Below are 9439 nucleotides of genomic sequence, written 5' to 3'. Positions count from 1 at the left end.
CCCGTCCTTGGGAATTAAGTCCCAGGGCACATGGACGGGATAGTACGTCTAATGGCAGAAAGGGGTTAAGAAGAGGTGAATGAGCATCGCCAAAACGGTTATGTAGTGACACAAAATCAAATCTGCTTGTTTGCACTTCAGTGGGCCAAATCTAACCCAGATCACAGCAACAGCTTTAAGGCCACTGTATCCTGGTGTACTAGGTTCATGGCAAGGCATAATATGGTACTGAGGCAAAAGACGAAAATTGCCCCAAAATTACCTGCAGATCTTGATAGCAAGCTAAATAGTTTCCATCGATACGTAATAAAACAGCACACTAAACATGGCTATCCGTTAAGTAATATTGGAAATATGGATGAGACTCCAATGAATTTAGATATGATTGGAAATAGAACTGTCCATCAAAAAGGTGAAAGAACAATTTTAATTAAAACACCGGGGCATGAGAAGTCCAGTTTTACAGTGGTGTTAGGATGCACAGCTGAAGGCGCCAAACTGAGACCAATGATTATTTTTAAAAGAAAAACAATGCCGAAACTCAAGTTCCCTGTTGGTTGTTTTGTACATGTGAATGAAAAAGGCTGGATGGATGAAGAAGGGGTAAAGCTATGACTTGATAATGTATGGAGCAGGCGACCAGGTGGACGTATTCAAAACTGTAGTCTACTGGTGTGAGATATGTTCAGGGCTCATATAACTCCCAGCACCAAACAAAGGCTTGCAAAACTAAATACACATGCGGCAGTGATTCCTGCAGGATTGACATCATTGGTACAGCCACTGGATGTGTGCCTAAAGAAGCCATTTAAAGATCGCAGAACAGTGGAATAAATGGATGGTTAGCGGCGAAAAGTCATTCACAAAAGGAAGAAACATGCGTGCTCCACAGTTGGATGTTTTGTGCAAGTTTGTCATAAAAGCCTGGAATGATATTGATGCAGAAACAGTAATCAAGTCTTTCAAGAAGTGTGGCATATCAAATTCATTAGATGGTATGGAGGACGACTACTTGTGGCAAGATGAAGAGGAAGCCGAAGCTGAGCCCACACCATCTGATACAGAATTCAATCCATACGATGACTGCCTTACAGATGTATCACAAGATGTCATTGATGTACTTAGATATCAGATGACGAACAGGAGGATTTTGAAGGCTTTTAAATGGAAACTGTCACGCCAGCAAAACCTGTAAAAGTACGGTATCGTAGCTTGTACTTAGGATGGCCGTTGCTAACTCGACTTGCCTGGTCTCTATTGTTTGTTATCTTCCTCCTATCAATATCAGTTCCAGTTTGGTTGACAGCTTAAAAAACAAACAGCATGGCAGCTCACATGGGTTTATTGTCTTATCCTTCCTTTCAGCTTTAGAGTGAATTAGGAAAAGTTTAATCCACTTGCACTGTTATATTATACATGTTTATAAGTGACGTTTTTCCTGCTAAGTACCATACCTGAGTACCTGCATGTCATAAGCATTTGAATTAAAATTACCATATTGAAATCAAATCTGATTTTTTTTATTTTTTTCCATTGGAAGAGGTGTAGTCTTAGGCTACTTTCACACATCAGTTTTTTGCCGTCAGGCAGGATCCGGCTATTTTTAGAAAAAACGGATCCGGCATAAATTTTGGAGAACTGTAGAAACGGATCCGTTTTTCTGCCGGATCCGTCTAGCAGGTTATATCTGTTTCCTGGGGGCTGGCCAATTGGATCTGAGCATGCGCAGACTTAAAAAAACGGATCCGGTGGCTGGATCCGTCTTTTTCTGGATCCGGCGCATTCCGGCACCCATAGACTTTCATTGTGGCAAAAAGCCGGAAGCGTCGGATCCGGCGCTTCCGGCTTTTTCGCTGGAGACAAAAACGTTACAGTAGCCGTTTTTTCCAGACGCCGGAATGAGACAAGTAGCTGGATCCGGCAAAAAACGGATGAAACGCATGGCCATCCGGCGCGATCCGGCGCTAATGCAAGTCAATGGGGAAAAACTGGATCCGGCATTGCATTTGGCCGGATCCGGTTTTACAAAAAAAAGCCGGATCAAGCCTGACGGCAAAAAACTGATGTGTGAAAGAGGCTTATACGGTGAGTATATCCAAAACGCTATATTTTAACTGGAAAAGTTGGTGGTTGTCTTATATGCCGGAAAATATGGTAAGTGGGGTTTCCATCTCAGTTGGTGTCCAGATGTTTGGAGGAGTTATTCTCACTTGCAAGCGACCAACTTCTTGCAGTGAAGTGAAATGACAAGGACGTTTACATGCTGACCACACTGCATGCAGACAATAGTGTGACGGTCAGAGACGGGCGCCACAGGGACAAGGAAAAACCTGTCTGAATAACTATAATAAATATATGCACCATATATAATCATGTATAAGCCGACCCGAGTATAAGCCGACCCCCCTAATTTTGCGATAAAAACTGGGAAAACTTATTGACTCGTGCATAAGCCTAGGGTGGAAAATACAGCAGCTACTGGTAAAATTCAAAAATAAAAAGATACCTATAAAAGTAAAATTATTTGATACATCAGTAGGTTAAATGTTTTTGAATATCCATATTGAATCAGGAGCCCCATATAATGGTTCATACAGTTCATGATGGCCCCATAAGATGCTCCATACAAAATACACCCCATATAATGCTGCACAAAGGTTAATAATGGCCCCATAAGATGCTCCATAGAATATTCCCCATATGCTGCTCCATAAAGGTTATGGCCCCATAAGATGTTCCATAGATTATGCTCCCATATGCTGCTCCATAGATTATGCCCCTATAAGATGCTCCATTGATTATGCCCCATATGCTGCTCAGATTATGCCCCATAAGATGCTCCATAGATTATGCCCCCATATACTGCCCCATAAAATGCTCCATAGATTATGCCTCCATATGATGCCCCATAAAATGCTCCATAGATTATGCCCCCATTAAATGCTCCATAGATTATGCCCCCATAAGATGCTCCACAGATTATGCCCCCATATGCTGCCCCATAAAATGCTCCATAGATTATGCCTCCATATGCTGCCCCAAAAGATGCTCCATAGATTATTCCAAGAGAAAGTGCGGTCGGCACCGCTGTTACATTGAAATCGCTGGTGATGTGCGGCAAACAGAAGACCAACAGCTGGGGATCCCGGGTGCCAGACTTCGTAGTAATCAATCCTTGAATCCAAGCAGAGGAATAGTCGCACTCATCGAGATAATTCAATCACCAATTTATTGACATATAAATAACATGTCAGGTCGGGGGAGTGACAAAAGGAGTGCTCAGAGGCTGATTGTCAGCCTCTGTGCACTCCTTTTGTCACTCCCCCGACCTGACATGTTATTTATATGTCATTAAATTGGTGATTGAATTATCTCGATGAGTGCGACTATTCCTCTGCTTGGATTCAAGGTTCCATAGATTATGCCCCCAATAAGATGCTCCATAAATTATGCCCCCATAAGATGCTCCATAGATTATGCCTCCATAAAATGCTCCATAGATTATGCCCCATATGCTGCTGCAAGTAAAAAAAATGACCTACTCACCTCTCCGTCACTGGGGGCCAGGTGCCGGTGTCACGGCTCGCTCAGGGCCCCGACACCTCAGATATTCACCTGTCCCCGGTCCATCGCTGCTTGCCACTGTCTGCCACATCCTCTGTCAGTGACTGTTCAGGCAGCAGAGGGTGCAGCGTGCACTAACCACATTACCGCGCCCTCTGCTGGCTGAATGTCACTGACAGAACGCGGCAGCCAGCGGCGAGCAGCGATGGAACGGGCACAAGTGAATATTGCATATACTTACCCCCTCCTGGCACAGTCTCTGCAGCCCCCCGATTCTCCCACTGTCTCCCTTCAGCGGTCATGTGGTACCGCTCATTAAAGTCATGAATATGCGCATATTCATGACTTTAATGAGCGGTACCACATGACTGCTGAAGGAAGGGAGACCGTGGAGTGGGAGAAGCTGCAGAGACGTGCCAGGGGGGTAAGTATGATCTGACACCCTCGCTCCCCCTCCCCCGCCTACCCCCTGATGTATATGACTCGCGTATAAGCCGAGAAGGGGACTTTCAGCCCCAAAAAATGGGCTGAAAATCTCGGCATATACGCGACTATATACGGTAATTTATATTTTCTGTTTAGTGGGTCCGAGTAGAGAGAAATTTGTATTGGACAAGTAATAAAGAGAACTTGGAAATCACATACCAAACTATTTAGACAAATTAGATTAGACAAATTGTCGCCCACATACCCAGGTCTGTATACTCCAGAATGTGGACCCCACAATTGTTCTTGCAAAATCAAGTCATCTGACAATACTAGGACTTGATTACTCACATAAACGTTTTTGACCATTCACCATAGCTTGACTGTTTTTACGACTATGTTTTGCTACACAAAAATTTTGTTTCCATTTATATTACTTATATATTTATATTGATGATACGGGCATGATCATTTTATTGGATGATCTCTAATAATGAGGCTGTTCCGTACTTATACACTATGGGCTTTACTGTATGGTTCTTGCTGAATCTCCTGTACCAGACAACGCTTTCAGGATTCTGCAGGGGATTGGTTGTTTTGTGGATATATTGGTTCCTATGTTGGCGGGCGGGAGCCTGCAATGATGTACCACGTCTATTGACACATTTGTCTCTCATATATGGATTGATGGAGCTAAATGGACGTTGTATGACCAGTTTCTGAATGTCTCTATCATTCTAGCCCTGCTGGTGTTCTTTCATTTTTGTAACAAACTCAACTTTGCCACATAGTTGGCTGCATTTGCCACAACATTTTGCCCTTCATTCCAGTACAGTTTATTCTTCCTGCTACAATATACGCAATTGCGCGACAACTTTTTTGTTAGCAAGACCAAATTTTATTATCAGCAAATGTGTTTTAGGAGCATTCCTCCATCTGTGAGTAATAATTCCAGAAGGATTTTCTTGTTTGCTCAATGTCTCGGTAATCTTTGAATGGGTCCTGGAATTTTTTCAATTTTATCCTAAAGACCTAATCGTGTGCCAATATGCCATTTATTATAGGCACAGCCGTGCATCCAGTACTCACATTGGTGCCATATTGGATGTAATAATGAACATTGAAAAACTAATACAATCACATTTGAAGTGTCTTCCTCAGTACAAAAAGAAACATGAAAGAGACAATGCAATTTGTACATTTTCAAACTTGTATTGCATTAACTGCATCAGAAATAGTGGTATCAAACTACGCACTACTTTACTAGATAAATAAATTGCAGGGTATAATTTACAAAAAAATACATGTATGGGAGATTTCTGTTGCTCTTGAATCACATGTTCTGCAAATATGACAATCTATTCCAAATAGAGCCAAATTTGTGTTCCAAAATTCACATTGCCCCCCTTCCGGTCCGAGTCATGCCATTTGTCCAAACAAAACTTTTTTTTAAACATCTTATTATTGAAATTTTTCATAACAATAAACATTAACAGTTCAGCTCTGATAGCATCAGCACTGCCATTGTAAGAAATCATAGTTTCCAAATACGCTATCCCCCGCCCCACCCATTCCCATCCTGCCCTTCTCTGTGTGCAACTCTCACATGTGTAAGGCCAGGTTCACATAGCGTTAACACAGTCCTTTCAACGCATAGCATTGACGGGCTACGTTAACGCTACAGCATAACGCTATATGCGTTATGCTATACCGCTAGCGCTGATGCTTCATCAGCGCTAGCGGTGACGGAGCCTCAGACACTGCAGCCCGCGTCCGAGGCTCGGTCAGTGAATGACGGCACGTCGCGAACTCGTGCCGCTTTACGGCATGCGTCGCAATGCGCCACATAATGGGGTCTATGGCAGCGTTAACGGACTGCGTTACATCGCGTTATACCGTAGTGCCATAACGCAGTGTGACCCCAGCCTAACATTAAGGAATTGGCGTATGTCCACAAACAAAACTTTTTGACTACATATGTGTAACAAATTGTGGGGTCCACTTTTTGGTGTTATCTCAGGCAAAAGTGATAAATTTGGGGCTAAACAGGATTTTTGTGAAAAAAAAAACTTTTTCAATATGACGACCTAATGTTATCAAATTTTCATACATGTGGGTTCAAAATGCTCAATATATCCCTGGATAAAATCCTTGAGGGATGTAGTTTCCAAAATGGGGACAGTTATGGGAGGGTTTCTGCTGTCAAGTCACCTTAAGGTCCCTGCAAATATGCTGTCTCTTTCAGCCAAATTTGTGTTCCCAAATTCAAATATTGCTCCTTCTACTCCAAGATCTGTTGCTTGTCGAAACAGAACTTTTTGACTGCATGTGGCGTATCGCTGCAATCATAAGAAAGTGTGGTTTTGTTGGGGGTTTCCACTTTTTAGGCACATCAGGGGCTCTCGAAACCCGACATGGCATCTGCTCTCAATTCCAGACAGTTTTGTGTTCAAAAAGTAAAACGGTTTCCCTTCCCTTCCGACCTCTGCTGTATGACCAAAAGTGGTTTTCCCCCACCTATGGGGTATCGGCATGCTTTCTCTAGTTACCTTTGTGAAAATAAAAAAAATTGGGTCTGGAAAAAAGGGTTCATTTTTTCCTTCTACGTTGCTTCAGTTCCTGTGAAACACATGAAGGGTTAATGAACTTCTTGAATGTACTTTTGAGCACATTGAGGGATTCAGTTTTTATAATGGTGTCACTTTTGGGTATTTTCTGTCACTTAGGCCCAGGGCTGGCATTAGGAGTAGGCAGACAAGGCAGCTGTCTAGGGCCCCTGCTCCTCCAGGAGCCCCCACCAGCCAGTGGCATGCCGTTAATTATAATCTGAATGGGCTGCATTATACTTTATGAGTGGGGCTGCATTATACTCTACGAAGGGGGCTGCAGTATATTCTGAGGGGGGCTGCAGTATACTCTGTCAAGGACAATGGGGAGTGCATTCTACTATATGTACTATATGGGACTTGCAAAATATTGTATCAAGAACTATCTCTACCAATCATTCTTTCTCAGCTGGAGTAAGGGTAGGTGCACACGGTCAGTAAATGACCCGGGTTGGACATTATGTACCTGTGCAGCATCCAGATGTTACAGCATAGTGGATGGGATTTCAAGAATTCCCATGTCCACTATGAGTCCACAGATGCCTGTGGCTCACCTGCGGAGATGGACATACAGCTTGTCTCTCCCAGACTGCAGCATGTCTAATTTATCTTGCGAAGACGAGAGCGTCCGAAAGATAAATTTCACACGTCCAATGTATTGGGATGCGGTGAATCCGCATGGTTCAATGAACACATGTGGATTCACCTGTGTTCAATAGCCAGCAGCGCTTTGGATGCAGCGGACATGTGCTGCGTCTAAAGCGCTGGCAATTACTGAACAAATGCACCTACCTTAAAGAGTCTGGGAAACAAGCGTTCAACAACTTAAGTATTTTTGATTGCGCTTGTTTAGCAGCCTGAACTCAGCGCAAGTAAATGCACCATCACACAGTAACATTTTGGTTGTAATATGTGAGCATTTGGGGCCCCACTTTAAACTTTTGCCCAGGGCCCCACTTTGTCTAAAACCGGCCCTGTGTAGGCCCCTCTAAACCACTTCAAATGTGAGGTGGTCCCTAAAAAAATGTTTTTGTAAATTTTGTTTGAAAAATGAGAAATCGCTGGCCAACTTTTAACCCTTATAACTTCCTAGCAACATTTTTTTTATTTCAAAAACTCTATTGACGTAAATTACACATGTGGGAAATGTTACTTATTAGCTATTTTGTGTGACATATCTCTCTGATTTAAGGGCATAAGAATTCAAAGCTGGAGAATTGCAACATTTTTTTAATTTTTGCCAAGCTTCTGTTTTGTCTCACAAGTAAACGCAAGTCGTATCGAAGACATTTTATCACTAACATAAAGTACAACATGTCACGAAAAAAACATTCTCATAAGCAGTGGGATTCCTTGAAGCGTTCCAGAGTTATAACTACATAAAATGATAATGGCCAGTACTGTAAAATTTGGCTTGGTAATTAGGGTAAAAATTGGCTCAGTAACTAAGGGGTTAAATTTTTTTAAGCATTCATACCTTTGTGTTCCTTTAGAAGAACATTAGAGAGAGTAGGTGGGAGGGGCTATTTGATCTCTTGGTGTTTTCTGTTCCTGTTAGCGTGGGGTGAAAACCTCCTGTGGTGCTGTTGTGGAGGGTTCTTAGAAACCGAATTACCAGTAAGTCTAATTCTATTTCCCTATTTTCCTCCTCAAAATTTGAGGTGTGTCTTATGGCCCGGTGCGTCTTATAATCCGAAAAATACAGTAAATAAAAAAAAAAGTAAATAAATATTTGATAATCGCTTATGTAACCAATGTATTATGATGTCCCAGCAGTGTTTCTCGGTGTATCCCGGCCTGCTGTAGTGACTTATTATTCTCTGTGGCCCATACAGCCTGATCAGTTGTAGAAGTTATATGGGTCGAAACATTTTTTTACTGATATTTATTAAAGAGAATCTATAACCCGTTTTTTTTAGTGTGTGAACCAATGCCACCACCTTTCAGAGTGCCTGTACTGCATTACTTAAATGTGTCCATTATCCCCTAACTCTCCCTGTATACCACCAAAAATACCTTTTTATTTTCACCTGCGCTGTATGTAAATGCTTTTAGACCAGTCCGATGGGCGTCATTCTCTATTTGTCTGTGTCACCTTTTTGCCCCCCAAATCAGTTTCCAACTTTGATTGATGTGGCTGATGCATCCAGCATTATCCACATAGCCAAAAGAGATCTCATGCCTGCGCTTTAGCATCGTCGGCTCGTGCAAGCGCACTTTGCTCTTTCCTACTGTGGGCAGAGCACAAAACATAATTGCACATACAGCTGTGAAACGTCATTCCGGCTCCTTTTTACTGGAGCAAATTCACTGGAATGACATTTCCTGGGCGCAGTTATGTTTTGCGCACTGCTCTGCCAGCACTAGGGCAGAGCAGAGTGCGCCTGCGCGAGCCGATGATGCTAAAGCGCAGGCGCGAGATCTCTTTCGGTTATGTGGATGATGCTGGATGAGAAAATTATGCCCATCGGATCAGTCCAAAAGCAATTACATACGTAGCACAGTGAAATTAAAAAGTATTTTTGGTGGTATACAGGGAGAGTTAGGGAAGATGGACACATTTAAGTAATGCAGTACAGGCACTCAGAAAGGTGATGGCATTGGGTCACACACTAAAAAACTGGTGACAGGTTCCCATTAAAAGGCCATCAGTTGCTGAGGTTCTGACTGCTGGTGCTCCCTCTGCTCCATAGGACAGGCTGTGGCAGAGGACACACTATGTATTTTACAGAGGGATAAAGATCATCCTCTAAGTAATTTTCAGGAGTATTTTTAGCCAAGAAGGTGGACATAACTTGCAGTAACTCAAATCTATAGTACACAGATGGGTACACATCAGACCT

The sequence above is a fragment of the Dendrobates tinctorius genome, unplaced genomic scaffold, assembly GCF_039654945.1.
Source record: "Dendrobates tinctorius isolate UK_male_01 unplaced genomic scaffold, ASM3965494v1 ptg000073l, whole genome shotgun sequence".
NCBI classification, from domain to species: domain Eukaryota; kingdom Metazoa; phylum Chordata; class Amphibia; order Anura; family Dendrobatidae; genus Dendrobates; species Dendrobates tinctorius.
Note: the sequence above shows the minus strand (reverse complement) of the source record.